We start from the raw sequence: 19,536 nt of genomic DNA on the forward strand, positions 1-19,536 counted from the left end.
CTTCCTTCTCATCCTCAGGAGAAACCTTAAAGAGGCAGTCATGAAACTGTCCGTGCTGGGCGATGGAAGGGCTGTCTCTTGCTTTCTTTCCGCTGCCCCTCAAGGTAAACGCCAAGGATTTCCGAATGCTGAAGTTCGAATTTGGACTTGGGAGCCAGATGGAGATCTGTGTTTTGGTTTCTCTGATTTCCGCCTATCAGACCTCTGAAAACCTCGGTGGTTTCTATAGCACACGTGTGTCAAGATTCCTGAGATATAAACAACTCCAAAGAACCACACCAAACTGACATATCATCAGCGTTCGTGACATAACCACTGACGGAGAAGGGGTTTAGACCGAGCACGGGTCTGAAACCCCAGTTCCCAACTTAGATGGCAGTGTTACTTCTCTGAGCCTGAACTTTGCTCCCCTGGGAAGTGAGCACGACCCACCCCACGGAGAGGTGAGGATTAAATGAGATAATGCGCTATAAGATGCAGAGCACAGCAACCAGAGTGTTACCAACAGCCTGTCAATACGAAAAATAACTACTGTCACCAACCAGCTGGATACGGGGTTCATCAGAATGAAGTTCACAGGGTGAAAATGTTCAGATATCGACATAGAAACAGCCACAAAACCTCTCTTGGAGTTAGAATTCTGAAACCATGATGACATCACAGGTTGGTTTTGCTTCAATACGTGCCCTGGGGTCACAGACAGAACTCCGTTTAAGTATAATCAGCGCCTTTTATTACCCTGGGTGTTTTGTAATGTATATCTAACAACGGTCTGAGAAGGCTTCATCAGGCTGCCATAGGAAGGAAGGAAGGAAGGAAGGAAGACGGAGGGAAAGAAAGCAAAAGAACAAGCAAGCAAAATGTAAATAAAACAAACCATAGCTACAAACCCCAAATTATTCTACAGGCAAGCTCGCCTGTATGACCCTTGGTTAGGATGCACTTGATGAGGGGTCGCTTAAAACCCATGATTTGTATTAAAATGTCTATGGTGGACGCCCCTCTCCAAACAACTGATTCTTCACCAGTGATGGGAGGAAGCTGGGGCTTTAAGGCCTCCGAGTTCCCCGGCTGCCTCACTTCCACTGCCCCCGAAGGCTAAGCAGGAAAAACCAGCCACTAAAAAACAAACCGGCCTTTTCATCTCCTCAAAACCCCTAACTAAAGTTCATTTTCGCAAGCCAAATTTAAAAATCAATTAATAAATTACAACTGCCAAAGAATGTTAAAAAGCCCAGAGGCACCTAAGAAGAGCTTAGGAGAAACAACAAAGCATTAAGCCTGAGATAAATGGGTTTGCTGGGTGTTTACTGCGATGTTGACTTAGTATCCCAAAGCAAAAATTCTCTCCCCTCCACTTACCATGCTTTGTAGGATAATAGCAGCATTAATTTTAAAATGATCATGAATCAATCATGAAATCTGACGCTTGTTTTCACTGGCAACAAAACACTGTAATTAGCACCTTGAATGAGAGCACGTTCTAGATGGGCCTCGGTGAGAGCGATCTGCTGTTAATTCTTTCCTAATTGTCCAGAGGAGAGGCCGCTCAAAAGTCCTGGGCTGTGTCAAGAGCTCCACCCCCATCCGCTACAAGTCCTGTGACACCACCTGCGGGACCTGTTTAGGACGCTACAGAGCACAGCTTCGCAACCTCGGCCCCATGGACACCTTGCTGCGGAGGCTGTCCTGCAGGACATGGCAGGGAGTTTACCAGCATCCCTGGACTGTGCCCACTAGATGCTGGTATCACCTTCCCTCCTTCACTGCCACTCCCCACCCCTGCCCCGAGGATACGGTAACCACAAATGTCTCCAGACACTGTCCCATGTCCCCTGGCGGGCAAAACCGCCCCAGCTGAGAACCACTGGACTGGAGTTCCTGTCGTGGCTCAGACGAAACAAATCTGACTGCCATCCATGAGGACGCAGGTTTGATCCCTGGCCTCTCGCAGTGGGTTAAGGATCCGGCGTTGCCGTGAGCTTTGGTGTAGGTCACAGATGTGGCTCGGATCCTGTGTCGCTATGGCTGTGGCAGAGGCCGGCAGCTACAGCTCCAATTCAGCCTCTAGCCTGGGAACCTCCATTTGCTGTGGACACAGCCCTAAAAAAAAAAAAAAAAAAAAAAGAAAAGAAAAGAAAAAGAAAAAGAACCACTGGACTAAAGGATACCTTCCACACTGGGTTACTGAAACAATGCAATGTAAACACAAATAGTAAGTTATGTATTAAGCTCCATCAGGTGCTCCGTGAGATTGAAAGAAGACGTGTGATTAAACCAAGGTAAAGCTGATGAATGAAACAGGTCCAAACCAAGTGGAAAGGATGCTTCTGCCACCACCTTACAAGGGTGCGTTGAGGCAACTGGTCCTCAGGTCCTACGGCATCTTTTATCCGCAACAGCCTCTTTTAAATCAATTTTGTTAAAATACAATTTATAGGTAACAAGCCACGCTCACCTAAAATGTATACACTCTGAGTGTTTTGACAAATGTTGACACCCGTGTCACACACTGACCTCACCAAGAGTAGAAGGGAATCACTTTTTCTTTGTTGTTTTTCCTTTTTTTGGCCTCCCTAGAGCATATGGAATTTCCGAGCCAGGGAATCATATCTGAGACACAGCTGCAACCTCTGCAGGATCCTTTAACTGTGCCAGGCTGGAGACTGAACCATCCCTATGGCAGCCTCCTTGCGCCATAGCAGGAACTTCAGGACTCACATTCTGATTTGCTTCAAGCTTACTCTGAGATGAGAACAGCCGTGTGTTATATTCTGACAGTCAAGAGGCCAGGGCTGCAGCCCTGCCTGTCCTGGGCTAGCAGGTCCATAGCAAGTCAGACTGGTTACTGGGGAACAAAACCTCTGGCTTCTCCTAGTCCAGGTCCCAAGAGTGGCCCAGGGCGGAGCTTGCAATCCTTGGGAAACACCCATCCCAAAGGATGGTGGGCTCATAGCAAGGGGAGATTAACTGGAGCCCCGTGGTTTCATTTCGTCCTGGGCCTGGCACTCGAGGGAGCCTGTGTGGGCCTCTCCTGCCTCAATGCCTACCTTTGGGGAGCCACCTGCACTTGCCCCCTTGCACTGGTGTCCTGGTTCATGACAAATGAAGGAAGGATGGTTCAATGCCAGAACACTTCCTGATAAAAGGATCCAGAGCCACCAGCACCTTCAAGGCTTTCAGATGGGCAAAGGGGCCCGAGGCAGTGAGCAGGAGCCCTGTTTCTATCCTGCACGTGCTTCCAGCCATTGGTGCAATGGGGCCCTTCCCAGGGTGCCCTGTTCTCCAACCCCCCGTGCCAGTGCAGACCTGGAAGAAAACATTCACGAACACGGCTGTGCACACCTGCGCCCAAACACTCGTCAAGAAGCACTTTCATCAAAACTGCAAGAGCGAGAACCGCTTACTGGACGCGGGAGGCAGATCTGAGGATGCGTGTGCTCTGTGACCATAAGGTCTAACGTTCCAATCAAATGATGTGTCACGTTTATATGATTTTTATACATCTATTTAGAAGGAAAAGCCTTATTCTCTTTTCCTCAGGCCTTTTTCTTAAAGCAGTGCTCATCTTCCGGAACTTTCTTAGGAGCCTCCAGCTGGGACGCCCTGAGCAGAGTCAACACAACTGAGGACAAGACAGAGAAAGAGCTGGAAGCCGGGACATCTGTTCACCTTGTGACAGGTTCCAGGCAGTTAAACGCTCACTCCGGCACACCACTGCCCCGAGCCCTCTTGGGCCCCAAGGAGTGGAGAAGGTAAGATGTTCAAGAGGAGAGAACACACTGCTGGCATCTCCTCCATCAGCGTCTCCTGCAAAATGCAGTGAAGGCTGAGAGGCATTTTCCACCTTACATGTTTAGCCCCCGACTGTGAAGCAAGAACCACAAGAACTATTTCTTGCAGGAACATGTCTTCTATTGGCCTTGATAAAAACATAGCTGTTATCAAAAGAAGTAATTCACAAATTTTAAACCTCCAATAATAGACACTAAATTTTGGAGTTCCCCTGTGGCACAGTGGACTAAGAATCTGATTACAGCAGCTCTGGTCATTGCAGAGGCATGAGTTCGATGCCGGGACCAAATTTGAACCCTGGCCGGGGAACTTCGTATGCTGTGGGTGTGGCCATAAAAACAACAATGAAGGAAGACTTCTCTCCTGACTGTCTCTGTGTTCCTTTAAAACAGAAATAAACAAATATTATTAAAATGCTAAGAGGTCACTCAAGGACAAGTGTGAAATTGCTAATGGATCACATTTTATTAATTAAGTTGGATTTTAATAGCGAGGGATGGAAAAGAAAGGAAGGGAAAATAATTTTAAACAACAGCAATAAAAAGAGCACCTGATGTGGTTGCATCTTTGCGGTCCTGCCTGGTTCCCATGTCCGGCCCACCACGACAATTTCCCTTAAAAGCCAACCATAAGGAGTACCTTAGCAATAAAACTGGTAACTTCATAAAGAGAAGGACGCACGGAGAAGGGAATCAGCCCAAATACATCTGAGATTTCCAAAGTGAGGTTTGCAGCCTAAAACACGGTCCCCGTTATTTGATGCTGACTTGATAACCACACAAATTGGAATTGCCACAATTTAATGAACGTTCCCATGTGATACACAAGAAACACAAGCCTAAGTGAATTGGGCTTGAGTACAGCAGCAGACGTTAATAAAATACTGAAGGAAAGAAAACAAAACTGTCTGCCAGTGTTTCTTACAATGGTGATGTGTTCTTACCTGCAATTCCTACACCCACAACTCCTGCTTCTGACTGAGGCCTGGGCCTCCCAGGGGAGCCTGGCCCCCCGCAGGGAGAGCTCTGGCAGCTGCTTGCTGATGACCCCGGGGTCATGTTCTCATCACCAGACACCCCCTGCCGGCCATCACCTTGGAGGGAAAGCGGAGCATGTTCTACAGGGAAACCTGACGGGGACGAGCTGCAATCACCTCCACTTAGGCAAGGCCAGTCCTCACATTTCCAACCACGAGAAGTCTTTGCACCCAAGATAAAGAAAAATAAACACGGGAGAGTAACTCCGCCTCTTCCCATCAGACGGTCCAGTGGGAATTAAAATACCACCACCCGACACAGAACACAGATGTTTCAAACACAGGACAGACTACACTTGCTGCTGAGCCCGTGACCTTCAGCTCCGCAGACGTGGAGGATTCGGTCATCACCGGAGGGTAGGACTACTGATGCCGACAGCACAGCCTCTCTTTCAGAACCATTTGAAAACAGAAGGATGAGCGGAGTTCTCAGCGTGTGCTGCTTGGGCAGCGTGTCCAGTCCACGGCTGTCCACGTTATGACTCTGAATGTATACGTAACGGTGCATATGAAACCCTACAAAAATGACCGTTTTAGGTCCTGTGCTGTAGATCCGTGGCTTTTGATGAAGGTAGTAATTATGACCATTGCTCTTACGCCTGTCAATAAACCTAAGCGGATAAGCCGCGGCTCAAAGGAGGACCCAGCACTTGATGTCCGCTCCCCTGGGTTAGATTTTAACCCTGCCGGATATTCCGGATATTCCGTTCAGACACCTGATGTGATTATCCTGAGCTCGTCACTTGTAACCTTGCCGCTCTCTTTACCAAAGCAGCAGGGACATCTCATCTGCCCCATCACTTATTAGTGTGGCTACAGAACACCACTTCCTCCTGCGGCTGATAAAATATTCATCAAAAGCAGAAACCCAGTGATTTCCCAGTGTCGATGTCTTCCAGAGCTAACACAGGGACTCAAAGAGCCATCTGGAGGTCAGGCGGCAGCGTCTGCAGAAGGCAGAGCGGGGGGACACCGGCGATGGAGGGAGCGATCGCAGGCAGAGCCCAGGCGCTGGCCGAGTTATTACCATTCGCCACAGAGGGAAACTTCTAGAAGCGTGAATGGAGGTGACGTGTGGGGAAAAGCTGCGAGGAACAAACGCTCACAGAGTAAAGTTTTTGTTTTTCCTGAATAGAACAAGCCTTCAACGAACCAGAATGGTGTCCTGACCTGACTGGATTTTTTTTTTTTTTTAATTCTAATCCTCATTTTTCAACTACGAGTAGGTTTCATGAATCTATTTGCGGCCTTATTATTAAAGAGAAGAGGACCAAAGTTGAATGACCCTCAGATCAACTTCTCAATTTTAAAAAATGCCTCGTCTCTCTTCCGTTCTCTGCTCTGGGGTCTTATATAGGTAGGAAGAACAGGGGTTTTAGGCGTGGGTGTACTTAATCTCTCTGAACCCATTTCCTGAAAACTTGCACAATGTGTCATGAGTTTCAAATGCTCACTTTCCCCATCTCCAGTACCCAAACTACAGACACACCAGCAAAGTTCGACAGTCCTCATAAGCTAGAGAATACACCTCCACGCCATCCTGTGCGCACACACACACACACCCCCAACTGTCATAGGAGAAATTGTTTTCTTGTGCATTTAGTAATGCTTTTCAAAAGGTAGTTTTTTTAAAGCATTGACTAAATAATATCTAATCCTCTGGAAAGTACTTTTTTTAATCCTACTGAAATAAAAGGACACTAATAAGGTTAGGCATCCTGAAAATACCAACAAATTCGGAAACCATCATGATGAATCCCATAACTTTTTTTTTTTTTTTTGGGCTATGGAGGGATGTGGGATGTCAGTTCTCAGACCAGGGATCGAACTCGGGCCACTGCAGTGAAAGTGCCAAGCCCTATCCACTGGGCCACCAGGGAACTCCTAATTTATCTAAGTGAGCACATTTTTATTTATTTATTTATTTATTTTTGCTTTTTAGAGCCGCACCCGTGGCATATGGAAGTTCCCAGACTAGGGGTCTAATCAGAGCTACAGCTGCCTGCCTTCGCCATAGTCACAGCAACACGGGATCCGAGCCATACCTGTGACCTACATACACCACAGCTCACAGCCAATGCCAGATCCCTGACCCACTGGGCGAGGCCAGGGATCAAACCCGCATCCTCATGGATGCTAGTCGGGTTCGTTAACTGCTGAGCCACAACAGGAACTCCCACGTTCCATTTATTAAGCTGCATCCAGCCCTGTGATAGAAGTAGAACTCTGCCCAGTCACCAAAAGAGGCCTCAGCAGGGGGTGTTTTGCCCAGTTTTACTCAGCGGGTAGAGAGTGGATCTGATTAGGAACTTGGGCCATGCCTCTTAACTCTGCCTCTCCCAGAGTCTCCTAATTCTGAAAGACTCCTTCCAGAGGCACACCACCACCGACAAGCCCCCAGTGCAAAGTAACATCTAGAAGCAGAGAGGGCCCTTTGGGATGCAGTGGGATTAAGAGCTGTGTGACCTAAGCAAGCTGTCAAACACGTGAAGTCAAGGACTCGGTTGTACCAAGATACAGAAGAGCAGTTACAGAGAATCCCCCAGTTCTTCTCCCAGTCTGAGCAAGTGCGCTTCAGGAAGGGTCTGGGGATGCTCTCCCTCATCCGGGCCAGTCCTTCATCCCGCTGGGCTGGCTCCCATCACCCCACAGGACTATTATTTTTTCTTTCTTCTTGTCTTTCCAGGGCCGCACCTGCGGCACATGGAGGTTCTCAAGCTAGGGGTCTAATCGGAGGTGTAGCCGCCAGCCTACGCCAGAGCCGCAGCAACACCAGATCTGAGCCTCCTCTGTGACCTACACCACAGCTTGTGGCAACGCCAGATCTTCAACCCACGCAGTGAGGCCAAGGATCGAACCCAACCTCATGGTTCCTAGTCGGACTCATTAACCATTGATCCACGACAGGAACTCCAGGACCACTGTTTTTTCTGAGCTCTCCTGGTTTCTCCTGCTTGTTGATGTCCTAGTAAAATGCAATCTCATGGTTGGCCTATCAGGTACCATCAAGAACCGCTCTTAGTTTAGAAATGCTGGGCCTCTGGAAGCCTTGGATGCGAGGCGGTCCGTATCACAGGCATTCGCCCACCTCTGCAAAGCGGAAGGAGAAACATTCTGTCTGCCATTGAGTGACGAGACACAGATTCTTGGTGCCTGCCCACACACCCTGCCCTTCAAAACAAGCCTGCCAATCAACCAGGGCCCCCCTGGCTCTCAACACTCCGGCCTAGACTCAGCCTCAGCATCCTTGTCCACTGGACTGTGATGCTTGGCATCCATGGTGACACTGAGTAGCCACTTTTGTCCTATAAAAACACTAGTAAAGACGAGCTGGCTACTTCCTATCACTTTTGTGAAAGATAATGTAGGCAAACCTGGTAGAATTTCCACCTGCTTCTTCAAGCTCAAATACTAGAATCAAACGTCTTCCAGACATTGTAATCAATTAATACTGTGATACAGCTGGTCAAATTACTCTTTTTAATGTGCGTACGCTTAATTACCATCCACTTTTACATCTAAAAAATTCACTCTAAGTTGAGTGTTTCTATCAAGATGTTGGCTCTCTCCAGCACAGTCCATTAGATTGATAAAAATCCATTTTAAAATTTAGAGTCTGGCCCAGCAATCCCACACCTGGGAATCCATCCCAATGAAATAAAAGCATCCGTCTGGACATCGAACAAAGATGCTTAGTGTATCACTCTGGGTGGCCGGGTGGGAGTGTGGGAAGAAACCCCTGGAGGCTAAATGGATGCCCCTCTGACACGTTCAAGATGGGGCAGGACTGGGTAAATCATGGTACATCCACACCAGGGACTATCAGGCCTCAGCGGGATGCAAAAAGACAGACAACGAGCAGTACGCATAAAATGATTCCATGTTGTATCAAGCACAACTACCCCAAAGAAAAAGCTTTTATATCTATATATGAAAAATTTAGAAGGAAACAGATTAGATTGTTGGCATGTTGCACCTCACAAGGAGGGGTTGACTGGAGGGGAGGGGTAAAGTGACAGAGGGTGGCACTAGGCCGAAATGGGATGGACATGCTCTAAGATGAACCTTACCAGAAGGTGCACTGACTCACACCAAGAATGAGCCCAGCAAAGAGCCGGGCGGGCCTCACCCTGTCTGAGGCATTACGGAGGCATCTTCATACAGAAGGACTTCCATCCTCACACCTCAGGGAGGCCTGGCGTATCACGGTCCCCATTATACGAGTGACAGACAGGAGGCTCAGGGACCACACAGCTGATAAAGAGAGCCCATCAGCCCTGCTTCAAAAACGACATGCCTTTCTACAATCTAACTAGTCTATGAGATTAAACGAGGGGGTAAAAAAACTAAGCCAAAATGAGTCTTACCAATTTGGGAGAAATCTAGCAGGGAAAACGGGCCAAAGGCATCTTTGCCAGGCGTTCCGCGGGGCACGCGCCACCTTTTCCCCCACTGGAGGAGCACAGCTGTGACCCACAGGGCCTGGGGGGCGCCACTCAGCACAGGGGCAGCGGCAGACATGCCCTTCCTCCAGTCCCGCCTGGAAGCCAAGGCCATCACAGGAAGCGGGCACCACTTTTCACCAGAACCCCTTTCCCTGAGCAGTCGGGATTCACATCACTCCCTGGAAGGTGAGCTGTGGCGGGGGCGCCGGGGGAGGGGGCGCAGGCACCTGTCGGGCGTGGGGGCTTCCGTGCCCGGGGCCCAGCACTCTGCCTCACTCACAGCAGCTGGTGACCTATAACCTCTCTTAAATGAGTGAATTCGGGTGCTGGGTAAATACGGGCTGCTCATCCTTGTGTAAAACGGGGAGGAAGTTACTCCCGAGGGAATTCTGTGTTTTGGATAAAGATAACGTTCACCATAACAATAAAATCGGCAAAAACAGTCAATGGCCGCATATCAAGGTCCTATTCAAGAGGCACTTGCTAGACCCTTAACGTACACAGCGCGTGGGAATCTCACAGGAACACTGCACCGCGCAGGAGCGTGGGCGCCTGTGCAGCAGGAGGACCCGGCCAGCCAGGCGGGCGTCACATGGAAACTCTGCGCTGGTCGTTCCTCTGGCTTCCCGCCACTCCGCGCTCCACAAGCACGCATGCTCACACCCTGAGAAACACGAGCACAGGGGAGCCTCAGGACAGCACTGACAGGCGGGCTCTCAGATCAGCAAGGGGCAAAACACGGTCTGTACGACATTCTTGCTATTTTTTGTCTTTTTAGGGCTGCACCCATGGCAAATGGAAGTTCCCAGACTAGGGGTCAAATCGGAGCTGCACCTGCTGGCCTGCACCTCAGCCACAGCCACATGGGATCCAAGCCGTGTCTGTGACCTACACCACAGCTCACAGCAACACCCGATCCTTAACCCACCGAGCGAGGCCAGGGATCGAACCTGTGTCCTCATGGATCCTAGTCAGATTCGTCTCCTCTGAGCCACGACGGGAACTCCATGTACAACATTATTCTTGATGTGGGTTAACGCAAACCCAGAGGCCTCGGCAGGCAGCTCCACGGCAGGACTCGGGTTTGCTGTTCTCGCGTCGGTCCCGCCCTCTACTCGACACTGAGCCTTCTCTGGCCTGAGTGCCCTCACTTCCAACACATGAGCCTCATGCAGAGGGCTGAGGACGCTTGACGGATGCGTTCGAGCAGAGGGCTGTGGCAGTTTCCGCCCTTCTCAGACCACAGCATGACAGTTACAGAATTCGAAGCCATTTGTATCCCCCGCAGAATCCCACATAACTCAGCAGACACTCATTACGATGCCATAATGATATCACGCGGCCATAAATACATATGCTAAGAGTCAAACAAGACATTCATATTTAAACGTAGCTGGAAATAATTTCAATCCTGGCGATTTTCTATTGCTCATTCTATTACTTTTCTGTGGACGCTTAAAATGTTAAAACCAAGAAGAAAGAGGCAGGGTGTGTGCGTCACAGCTTCTCCTTTAGCAAGAACAGGAATCTGGGTAATCAAGTTCTGTCTGATAAATATTTTGTTTGAGGAAAAGGTAATTTAATAATAGATGAGAAGCCCCCTGATATGTCAATTTCAGGAGAATCATTCATGCTGCCATAAATGCAGTCCAAGATTTTAATATTCTGAGATATCAGCTTCGTATTTGAAGGGTGGGAGCCCTGATTTCATAAATAAGAAACGCCTGTAAGACTTTTTCATAAAACTTTTAAAAAATACATAAGGCAAACAAATAATACAGTTCAAATTAAAACCACTTCCAAGTCACCATTCCTAAAGAGGAGGAAAAATGCCTTTGCAGGAACTAGATCCAAGCCGCCAGAAGGGAGCCGATCGCTCAGATAACGTGACAGCAATCACGACAACGCTGCTCTTTGCCTTAGACTCCTCAAGTGCAGACGGAAAGACACAGTTTGTCTTTGGCCTCCATGATGTATCCGTTAACAGCTCTCTTCCCATAGTATTCAGACACCTTACAACGGATTTTTGAATTATTTAAGTGGAAGTAGCATTAGAAAATCCTCATGTTTAAATGATGCTAAATAAGTCTTCTTTCAGCTGGACTTCTGCTTGTGCAAAAACATATTTTCTGGAGGTATGTAGGAAGGACTCCAAAGAGAAGACAGCACGTGTGCCAAGTGCACACCAGTGTGTGGGGAGTAAGAGTGTACAGACAAGCCACGGGTGCAAGACGTTCTCGATATCTGGACGTCCTAGAGGGAATTTTAGTTCGTACATTTACAGAGATGATGTCAATTTTCTAAAATGCTTCCAAAGGTCCAGAAAGCTCTGAACAGGAGAATTTACAATGGATGGGAGTCCAACTGCAATAAATCATGGAATACCTATACTATGGAATATTACACAGCTATGAGAAGAAATGAGTTTGCTCTCCCATCGAGTGACCAGAGGGATGCCCGTGATGGATTATTGGTCAGGGAGATAAGCACGCAACGAGCAGTGCACCGTGCAGACACCGGGCAGTATTCTTGTGAAAGCAAACAGAGAACCTTCCCTGTATTTGCCAAGGATGTCCCTTCATGGGCAGAAGAGTCTGCAGACAGTGAGAAGGGCTCCTGGCAGGCTGTCGGCTGGGGGGCTGGGGCGCTGGCAGCCGGGGGACTGCAGAAGAAAAGAGGGGTATCATGAACTCTGTTCTGTGTTACACACTGGTGTGCTTTCACCGACAGTGGTGAGCACACACTACCTTTTAATGTATAGGAAAATAATAATTGCAGGGGGTAGGAAAGAAAGGAGATGGAGGGGAAGAAAGGAGACCAAAGTGGGGAGATAGAGAGAGAGAGACAGACCAACAGACCTAACAAAACAAAAAATCCCTGCTGGCCAAAGATGGCTCACTGTCAGTCTTTCTACTTTGCCAGGATGCCAAGCTCAGGAAGCTTTACCCTTTACTCTTTCGTGTTTTTTTTTTCCTCAAGTGAATGCACGGACGCATTTGGTAGAGGACCCACTGCCCTCTGCAGAGCCACCTTTACAGAAGAAACCTGTCACTATGCTGAGCTTGCAGTCTTGCGGGGGCAGGTGCAGAGGGTGCTGCTCGGGACAGGGGAGGGACCACCACGTGATCAAGCTGATGGGGCTCCCGCCTGACCTAAGTGCTTCCTGGTCTGGTCAGAGATGGGGACCTGAACCCACCTGGTCCCCTCCGTGGTATTCCAAGGAAAAGTCCACAGAGGATGTGCCTCTCGCCCACCTCTGCCCAGAGGTGCTTCCAGGGAAAGGAAAGATCTCAAGGCCAAAGGAATCACTAAGAAATAAATGGAAAAAGCTGGTGTTTGATCTTAGTGTTGCTTTCAAATGCAAATACAATTCCATTAACTCAAGAAGTGTTTATGGAGCCCCAACTATGCCCTAGCCTTATGCTTAGGAAGAAGTTATAGTATCTTAAATTTCCCCATGCCATTTGAGGGCTCCCCCCCCCCGTTACAAAAGTGACAAATTCATTTCAGAAAATGGTCAACTCTAGGAAAATAGTTTTTAAAATGAAGAAATGCCTTTCATGTCCCAAACACATCCAATGGCCATCGTGTTACATGATATTTTCCCAGCACTGGCATGGGGAGTGGCACATAATCAATACCTCATCAATAGTTCTTGAGAAAAGCACAGCAGGCAGCCAGGCAGCTAACTTATAGTAATATCATTTACGCAAGCCCATTTCAGACGTTTGTATCACAAGGAAAGCACCCTGTACATACTGTTTCTTAACCTACTCATGCCACTTAATAATAGATACCAAGCCTCTTGCCAGCATTAAACACGTTTTAAATGCCTGGTCCCGGGTGTCCATGGTAACTGGCAAGGGTGGCGCCATCAACACTGAGAGCCCCAGCAAGAGGTGGTAATGCCTTCTCCAAATTCACAGGGATGGCTGAGAAGGGGATCATTGCAACTTTGTTATTTTTTATGTTACTTTTTAGTTCACCATGTTGCCCTTCACCTCTGCACCAGGGGAAAAATGGTGAAAACATGCCAAAGAGAAAAATTTCACAGGTCTAATAGTGAACTCACAAGCTGTTGCCAAGCGGTTGTACACACACACACACACACACACACTCAACTACAGCTGCTGCATGTAATTAATGTGCTAATTATACATAATTATCTAATTACTAAAGGAGGGAGTGAAGGCGAGTGCATTAGGAAGGATATTAAAATCGGCTCCCTTTAGAATACAATATAGACTATCTCGCTATTTCTACAAGTCAGTCTAACTTTCTGATTCTTGAGGGCTCTGTAAACAGAGAAAAATCTTTCCAAATGTCTTTGTGATACTATGGGTTGGATGACTTTGCGTCAGTCCATTAGCAGAATTTTTTAAAAATATCATATAGAGAAAACTCTATCACATAATTAACTTTGCAATGTCGTGTGAATCAGGACTTGTCACAGACAGAGTAAAGACAGTCTCGCAATGGATCTTCCTAAGAAGTCTGGTCCCACAAGATGGTAACGGGAACATACGTGGGCGCTAACTGGCAATGTAAATGTGGAAAACTAATTATGTTTCCCTTGCGTGTTCCGCATAATACTGTACCATAAAATACAAAACAAAATGTAGGGGTGGATAGGAAATGCTCATGAAGCTTAGAAAATACTACCATTCTTTCCCTGCCTTAGGTATGAGACATTTGCACAGAAAAGGCTCTGATAAGTACTGCATTTCTGAAATAGTTCTGACCACAGAATCCTTTTTTATCTACCTGCTCTAAGCATCTGTAAGTATCAGCGGAAATTCCAGACAATCCATACTGGAGGCCAGGCTACCACTTAACTACCTCTACCAGATCATAATTCACCATAAAGTGAAGCTTCATTTGGATTTTGGTCTGTGCCCGACAGGAGCAACCTTACAATAAAGATATGCCAGAACCTAAAAGACCTCTTGGAAGAACCTTCAGGAAGCATCCCTTTCTGCAGTTCACTTCTCTCATAAACATACGTCCCAGGCTGTGGGTGCACTATCTACACATTTATTTTCTATGATCAAATAAATAAATCTTATCATCGAATGTGGCTCCTAGTATGTCTTGAGAATGCTAAAGCTGCCACAAATTAATTTCACATCGGAAAAGAAAAGCTTCTTATTTACAGAAAAGATATAAATTAGCATCTTTGGAGTAGAGGCTGTTTTATTAATTTATTAATTTGTGAATTCATACATTGTCTCCTTTCAGAAACGACTCCAGGCATTCTACTATTTTTTTTTTCCTTTCTTTCTTCCTTCTTCTTCTTTTTTTTTTTAAAACACTATCATCAAAATTCAATGGGCCTTGGCAAACGGAGGGAATGAAAACACAAACCGGTTGGATCCTCCGAAGGCCCATCTTCATTACTTTTACTATTTAACTTCCAACTTTTAATCTTGGGCCATAAAAACTGCCCTAATAAAAGATCCATAAATATCTCCTGAATGTGCCAAGGAGTGACTTTGACGACCCAGGAGCATCTGCCGGGCTCGTTCCGCTGACGGGCCTTAGTCCCCGGGCCTGCCCGAGACATCACCCTGAGCGAGACGCGCGTCTCGAGTCTCCCTGCGAGAGACGCCGAACAGATGCTTCCATCCCGAAGTGAAGGGCACTGCTTCTGTTCCCATTCGAAAATTCCACTTCAGAAGGAGTGAACGCATCCCCTTCATTTGTTTTCCAGGGAGTCGCTCAGACTTTGGCATCACTAGCTCAGGCGTTTTTGAAAAATTAATTGAGGCACCGCTTATGCAGAGTGACAGGTAGCCTGGGACATGCGGCTCATAGACGTCTGGCCTAGAAATCTTTTCTCATCCACTTTTGCCCTGCGGACAGTAGGGACTCAATCCCTCCCACCATCACCCCAGCTGCACCCGCAGCATATGGTTGTTCCCCGGGCAGGGATTGAACCCGTGCCTCAGCAGGCACCCAAGCCACTGCAGAGACAACACCAGGTCTGTAACCTGCTGGGCCACAGTGGGAACTCCAGGATTCAATTCTTATTTGCTTAAAGAATGCATGAATGTTCTCCATGTGAGCACTGCTCTTTTCAAATCCATTTCTAATCACCCACTGAATTCTAGAGTAAATACAATTAATTGCCAAATAAACAGTTTCAGGTAATAAAATGCGTTTTTCTTGAGCACATTTAACTCAACTGAACAACGCATTTTTAAAATTAAAAACACTCAAAACTCCACATTATTTTTCCCTCAAACCTTTTTCAAATTAAATTCTGAAAACAAATACACTTTTAAAATTGTATTATATTCACAGTGCATTTCTGCATGAACAATACATAAGGATAATGGCTTTTCTAATGGGATGCATAAATGCGAGTTTACAGGAACCAGCAATTTATAACATTAAATATTGGGACTGTTTACCCCACTCACACAGCTTCCTTTGCTTTTCTATAACACGCCATTCTGAGGAAAACCTGCAGGGCCGTGATCCTTGATGATGCTATTATCTTCGTTACCATTATTTTTCCAGCTTTCTTAAATCAGATCCAAGGAACATTTCTACGTTTGGAATACTGGACAGACTATCCTGGGTTTGAAGCCAGCATTTCTCAAAACTCTTTCTTTCTTTTGCCCAGAGACTTTCTTACAAGTTCTTTTCACGTGTAAAGTGCATCTGTGTGAGCCTATCTTACACATTCCGTGGAGAAGAATGGGCACAGAGGAGTGCGGCGTGTTTCAGCGCCCAAGGAGTCATCTGTCATAAGCAGCGAGTTGTATTTAATATTCAGATCGAGACCGCTCTGTCTCATTGCAGCAGGGCCCCCCTGACAAAAGCCACCCCGCATCTGCCTGGCGTATCGAGTCCAGCGGAGGACAAATTTCAAGATGAACCTGAAATCAATGTGCCATCAAATTTTCATGCCTCTCCCAGACTATCTGTGGCATTTTAATTACAAGCACCCTAGGCGGGGGGTACAACAGATATTGACACGCGGCTCCTACAATAAACTTTATTGGCAACCTCTGTCTGAACGCAGTACTCAACTAGAATAACAAGAAACAGAGGAGGCTACGGAAGCCAGGAGGTACTGCGATTGCTCCGAAGCTGCTTGTTCCATGGGCCTGGGCCTGTCCTAGGCAACAGGCCTGGCAGCCGGGACCCTGAGCTCTTGAAACTATTAAGCACCCCACACAGCAGACGGCCGGTGATGCCTAAGAGCCCTGGCAGGCCCCGATCCTTTTCCACAGGGCGGCCAGGTGTCATCCTGCATCTTTTTTGTTTTCAGGTGGACATTTCAGGTGCACGTCATTTGAGAGCTCTCAGAACATTTCAGATCCTTCTTGCGGAGTCAGGGTGTCTGGGCAGAAGGCGTACCTGTAAACCCTGATGAACGGTTTGATTCGGGACAGAAACGGTCTCTGCATTCGGAGAGCAGGTGCGAGGGGTGGTGGGGAGGCGGGAGGCAACTGGCCACCTGGAACATGGGCGACGGCCACCGCCTGCTTCCTCTGCTTTCGGAACTGCCTGTTGGAAGCATATCACAAGGAAGGGGCGGGCCTGCTGCTTACCGGCCTTGGGAGGTTTTGGCTCTGGGAAAATGAACATCCTGGGATGGCGGGCGAGCCATTTCCCCCAGGCACACTGGGCGGCCCATCACACTGGGTGACTCTGCTCCTGGACATGCCGTGCTGGCACCTGTCACCTTGTTCCCTCTGATGGTGACAAGGGTGGAGATAACGCTCACGACCATGGCCATCGTGGTAGCTTTGTGCCAGGCACTGGAGCAGGCCCATCTGCACAGGCCATCTCAATGAATCCGCAAACATTTTCTGCAGGTGAGCAGTGACGGAGCACCAGTGGCTCTCCAAAAAGAAAAGCCTGCCTCGAAATACAAATCCAGCCCTGCAGACTACCCCGGGACTGGTTCTGGGACCCCCCCCCCTCCCCCCCGCCGAGACACCAAAATCTGCACGCGCAGATGTTCCTTACAAAAGATGCTATCGCATTTGCACAAAACCTAAGCACAGCCTTTCCTACACTTTAATCTCCAGCTTACTTTTAATACCGAATGCAATGTAAATGCTAGATAAATAGCTGCAAACGCAATGTATATGCTATGGAAGCAGTTGCCAGCGTGTGGCCAATTCAAGCTTGCCTTTTTGCTATTTCTGGAATTTTTTTCCCCAAATATTTGTGATCAACCAAACACTGATTGAATCTGGGGCCCGTGGATATGAAGGGCCAACCCTATACATGCTTATTCTAAAACTGAGTGATATAAAAGACGTTGGCACACAATTTACAAGTGAAAACAGGCAACACTCTTCATTATAAATTTCACGGAGCCAACTGACTCTCACCTGGGGCTTTCCCTGATTTTAGTCTCTCGCATCCATAACCCAGAAGCTTGGTTCACACTTTCAAGTTAACGGTAAGATGAAAGTGAAACCACCCAGATGGACCTATTTGGGATCGGTGCTCATTCTTCAATGGCCTGAGCAGCTTCTTTACTGAGTTTAGTAATAATATGTTTTTAATATGCTGAGGGGGTATTTCCTCTTTTTTAATAATATTCACTATGCATCATTCTGGTCAGGACACCCTTGTAGTTAATCTTCATTATTAATGTTATAATTATTTTCTGAAGCCACGACAATATAAAAGAAACAATCAACCAAGGCTTGGTTTGTGGTTTTTTTGCCTGTTTCTGCGGTGTCAATACTCCTGCCACGGCTTCTTCAAGCTGGCAAGACGATGTCACTGGACGCAGGGCTGGGCAGAGCCCTAGGCACTTCTGCCATCCAGGGCAGACAAGCTCAGGAGCGCAGATGAAGACCGTCAGGGGTCGTAAAATCACTGGGAAGAACTGCGCTTGGATTATTTCACAACGTTGTTTCGAATATAATTTATTTAATGGTAAGTTTGTGTAACTCAAGTTTTAACAGTGTGTGTTTAACAACTGGGTGGCAAAATTCTTGCCAGCTCCACCTCACAGCTGAGTCCCAGGTCATCCGGAGCGGGAGGGCTTCACCTTGAGCTGCCAACGGCGCCAACTGTGCACGAGTGTATGAGCATGGGCGCATGTGTGCATGGGGAAAGCACACATGTGTACACACACACACCAGATTCTGCTGGTAAAACCACCTCCTTGTGTTGCTCAAGAGGGAGGTGGTTTTGAGCACAGCTGGGGGATCCACGATCACAACATAATAGCAGCAGATAATGAAATATCCGTGCTCCTGGAAAGGGTGGTGGGTTTGACAAAGACAAAGGAGGTGGAAGGAATACCATTCGCCCCTGCTGCCTGGGAACCAAAGCAAGGGGATGGCTCCATGGAGGGAGACCTGACACAGGGAAGGCATGAACCAGCACCCACCCAGCATCCCCGCCTCAGTCCACCAACTCGACTCCCACCCAGCATGCCCACGCCCATCCAGCACCCCTGCCCCTGCCCAGCATCCCTGGCTCCTGCTCCTGATTAAGCAAGGTGGGATGCAGAAACATCAGTCAAGATGGGACAGCCAGACGGTGCTTCCCCCGCTACATATTATAATTCAGATGTCTTCGCAAACAGTCCAGGGCATGAATCAAGAAGCACAGTGCTGATTTGGCTGGAGACAGCCCCAAGACACTTCTCAAAGGGTGGCGGGGGTGGGGACAGTACGTGGGTGACATTGATGCTGCCTGCTGTTTCTTCAAGGATAAGATGCCTGACAGGACATGCTGTGGGCTTCTCCACATGTCTTTTCAAAACATAAAAACACAGACGGCTTTTTTATGGACAAACCGGACTACAAGTACTCCAAAGTGTTCCCTAGAAATGCCAGAGCTGTAAAATATCTGTGAGATATAAAATAGAGCATCCTACAGCTTGTCAGTAACCCGGTTTTGTTTGTTTCCCTTTTCCTTTTTATTTTTATCCCCGAGGGTCAGTTGCTGAAAATAAACATCGATGTTTCCTAGGCACGATTTACATTTCGAATGTGAAATCTAATCTGCGGTGCTTGGCCAGAAAGAAACATTTATATTTATGTATCGCTGTTAATCTTGCCTTTAAAGACGGGGTCGACACACAGAGATGGCTTGCACCGTCTCTGCCACATACCCCACGTTCTGACTCTCCCTCCTCTGCTCTCCGGCTCGCTGTTGGCGGAACACGAGAGCACTCTCAGGGCTAACATTTTATTCCAGATAACACTGCCCTTGCTAGAAAGATCCCGCTTCTCCAGTGTTTACAACAACAGCGCAGATTAGAAGGGACTGGCC

The 19,536-nt window shown here is 47.6% G+C and overlaps 1 protein-coding gene across 8 annotated transcripts in view; it reads right to left on the bottom strand.

Annotated features, from left to right (window-relative positions):
- Positions 1-19,536, bottom strand: part of WWOX (WW domain containing oxidoreductase) — a 969,209-nt gene that overhangs the window by 593,031 nt on the left and 356,642 nt on the right. The window contains exon 10 of one of the 8 annotated variants that reach the window (XR_014805385.1): positions 14,485-19,535. The exons of the other annotated variants lie outside the window; for them this stretch is intronic. The gene's annotated coding sequence lies outside the window, so the exon portion shown is untranslated. Of the gene's footprint in view, positions 1-14,484; position 19,536 lie in introns of those variants that run through there. 8 annotated transcript variants of the gene reach the window in all.

The sequence above is a fragment of the Sus scrofa genome, chromosome 6, assembly GCF_054392235.1.
Source record: "Sus scrofa isolate SSC_HxYL_T2T_F1_AM1 chromosome 6, Sscrofa_HxYL_maternal_Yorkshire_Landrace_v2.0, whole genome shotgun sequence".
In the NCBI taxonomy this organism is placed as follows: domain Eukaryota; kingdom Metazoa; phylum Chordata; class Mammalia; order Artiodactyla; family Suidae; genus Sus; species Sus scrofa.